The following is a 3,152-nucleotide window of genomic DNA, read 5'->3' as shown; positions in this document are numbered from 1 at the left end:
CGCCTGGCTGAAAATCCTAAAAACCTTACACCTGTGTGCTCACAGGTATTTCTAGCAGACAGTACTGCCTCAGATGGTGCTGGGACTAAGCCACAGATGATCTTAAAACGACTCTGGATGATCCTGACCACCACCGCCCGCCAGACTGCACATCCCTGCTGGTGTGGACGGCTCCTCCCGCAGGCAGGGATGTGTCTCTGGATAATTTCGCAGCCGCGCAGCTGTGCATTGCCCGAGATGCATTGCCCGGTTCACGCCTCAGCCGCCGGGGCGCCCCACAGTGGGGGGACCAGCAGCCAGTGGAACTCCGGGCCAGTGGACTTGGAGGGCACACTGAGGTGGCCCCAGCGCTGCCTGAAGCTCACGCGTTCAACGAAGCCCAGACCCGGAAGCGCAGAGGCAGAGCTAGGTGCTGCCGCTGCCCAAGGCCCTGTGCCAGGTGGGGCCCATAGCAGGTGGGGCCCGTAGCAGTCGACTCGCTGGGCCCTCCCAAAACGCATACCACGCGCGACCAGGACCGCGAGGCCCGGCTGGGCCACAAACACTCCACTGTCTCCAGGGTAAAAGACAAACACAGCCTCGCTTGTCCCTCCAAGAGTACAACCTCTGTCTGAAGAAAAACAAACGACGCAGAGAGAAGGCAGCTGCCGGGACACTGCAGGCTGGGCCCGCCACGCCCTTGGAGGGCAGGTCAAAATCCTGGGACACTGCAGGCTGGGCCCCCTGTGCTGGTGGAGGGCATGTCAAAATCCCAGAACAGGCACTGTTCAGGCTGATTGACTGTCCCAGGCCAGGGCGGCCTCAACTGCCAAAGCAGCTCCTACCCACCCGCTGTGGTCCAGGGGGGGACACTCACTCCGGCAGGCAGTGCAGCGACTGCCCCCCAACAGCCAGGGGGCCACCTGATCCTCCCCCTACCACACACACCCAGAAGGCAGACGACCACTGGGACCCCTCAGGAGGGCAGGTCACCACCTCCTGGCTGCGAGGGCTCAGGCACCAGTCCTGATTCCTCCAAGCCTCGGCTTCCACCCCTGTGAAATGGGAATTCCTGCTCTGCCTTTTGTTTTTTTAAGGCAGGGCTGTCAGGCGCGTAAGAGAAAGTGGGGGGATGGAGGGGCCTGACCATCTCCAGCAGAATCCAGGAGGGCCCCTCGGAGGCAGTGACCCACAGCCCAGCCTGGAAGGCTGGGGAAGTAGGGGAGAGAACACGGAACAGAGCAACAGCTAATGCTCAGTGCCAGGGCACACCAATAGTCTGCGTGGGGGCTTCTTTTTTTTTTTTTTTTTTTTGAGACAGAATCTCACTCTGTCCCCCAGGCTGGAGGGCAGTGGCGTGATCTTGGCTCACCACAACCTCCGCCTCCCTGGTTCAAGCAATTCTCCTGCCTCAGCCTCCCAAGCAGCTGAGACAAGTGTGCACCACTATGCCCGGCTAATTTTTTATATTTTTAGTAGAGGTGGGATTTCACCATATTGGCCAGGGTGGTCTCGAACTCCTGACCTTGTGATCTACCTGCCTAGGCCTCCCAAAGTGCTGGGATTTCAGGCGTGAACCACCATGCCCAGCCTGGGGCTTGTTTCTTTACACACATATATTTTGTTGCTTTTTCTTTTGAGACGGAGTCTCGCTCTGTCGCCCAGGCTGGAGTGCAGTGGTGCGATTCCAGCTCACTGCAAGCTCTGCCTCCTGAGTTCACACCATTCTGCTGCCTCAGCCTCCTTTGGGAGTAGCCAGAACCACAAGAGCCCAAAACCACGCCCAGCTTTTTTTTTAATTTTTAGTAGAGACGGGGTTTCAACCTGTTGGCCAGGATGGTCTTGATCTCCTGACCTCGTGATCCACATGCCTCGGCCTCCCAAAGTGCTGGGACTACAGGTGTTAGCCACCAGGCCCGGTGCTACACATATATACTTATTTATTTTGAGACAAGGTCTCACTCTGTTGCCCAGGCTGGAATGCAGTAGTGCCATCATAGTTCACTGCAGCCTCAACCTCCTGGGCTCAAGCAATCCTCCTGCCTCAGCCTCCCGAGTAGCTGAGACCATAGACTTGTGTCACCATGCCTGGCTAATTAAAAAAAAAAATTTTTTTTTGTTTTTTTTTTGGAGAGTGAGTCTTGCTAGGTTGCTCAGGCTGGAGTACAATAGTGCCATCTTGGCTCACTGCAACCTCCACCTCCCAGTTTCAAGCGATTCTCCTGCCTCGGCCTCCTGAGTAGCTGGTTTCACAGGCGTACGCCACCACGCCCGGCTAATTTCTGTATTTTTGGCAGAGATGGAGTTTCACCCTGTTGATCAGGCTGGTCTCGAACTCCGGACCTCAGGTGATCCACCCGCCTTGGCCTCCCAAAGTGCTGGGGTCACAGGGTGAGGCACTGCGCCCAGACGTCCTCGTTTGCAAGGAGTCGATCCTCCGTTTCTGGCCATCCTACAAGGAGGCCTTCTTTGCAAGACAGCGGGGAATCTCGGCCCTCAGGGTAGGGTGTGGGAGATAACTGGGGGCCTGTGATGGACAAACCCGAAAAACTCGTATTCTAGGTAACTACGAGGAACGATGGTCAATTCTGGGGATGTACAAAGGACTACGGGAATCTTCACGTAAAGGCAAACCAGAGCTGGCAAGGAAGGACGCGAAAGCGCCGGAAACCTGCGAGTGCGCGGTCCGGAGGCAGGGGACTGGCGGACTTGACCTGGGGAAGGGCCACCGGAAGCAGCTGGAGCGTACGGGGTCTCCCGCCCGGGCCATAGGGGCACGCACGCGCAGAAAAGCGCTGGGCCCGGAGAAGCGCACTCCTGAGGCTCCCCACAGGCCAGCGCCGAGCGCACGCGCATTCGCGCCACCTCCCCACGGCGCCCACCGGCCCGCCCGAGACGCGCCCGAGGTTGGCCCGGGCCCCCCGTTTTCTCCCCACGAACGGCCGGCGCCCCTCACCGCCGAGACCCCCCATGTTCGCCCCTACTTCCCTTCTGGGGAAGCCTGAGCCTGGAGAACCCGAGACCTCGGCGTTGCGCGCTTACCTGAAAGATCCGGGAGCGAGCGCAGCGCTTCGCCAAGTCTTAGCAACCGGCCCGCCGCGCCCCGCCCCGCCTCGCTTCGTCTCCGCCTGGCGCCGCGGAGCACGACGGGAGCGTAGTTCCAGGGGCGGGGT

General features: G+C 59.4%; 1 protein-coding gene across 2 annotated transcripts in view; it reads right to left on the bottom strand.

The window, feature by feature from the left end:
• SCAMP4 (secretory carrier membrane protein 4) overlaps window positions 1-3,146 on the bottom strand; it is a 21,786-nt gene extending 18,640 nt beyond the window's left edge. For both annotated transcript variants that reach the window (XM_011964040.1, XM_011964042.1), the window contains exon 1: window positions 3,022-3,146. The gene's annotated coding sequence lies outside the window, so the exon portion shown is untranslated. The remainder of the gene's footprint in view (window positions 1-3,021) is intronic.
• Between the last annotated feature and the right edge of the window lie 6 nt (window positions 3,147-3,152).

This window comes from Colobus angolensis, unplaced genomic scaffold, assembly GCF_000951035.1.
Source record: "Colobus angolensis palliatus isolate OR3802 unplaced genomic scaffold, Cang.pa_1.0 Scaffold64, whole genome shotgun sequence".
Classification (NCBI taxonomy): Eukaryota; Metazoa; Chordata; class Mammalia; order Primates; family Cercopithecidae; genus Colobus; species Colobus angolensis.
The sequence above is the reverse complement of the archived record's forward strand: the minus strand, read 5'-3'. Positions and strand labels throughout refer to the sequence as shown.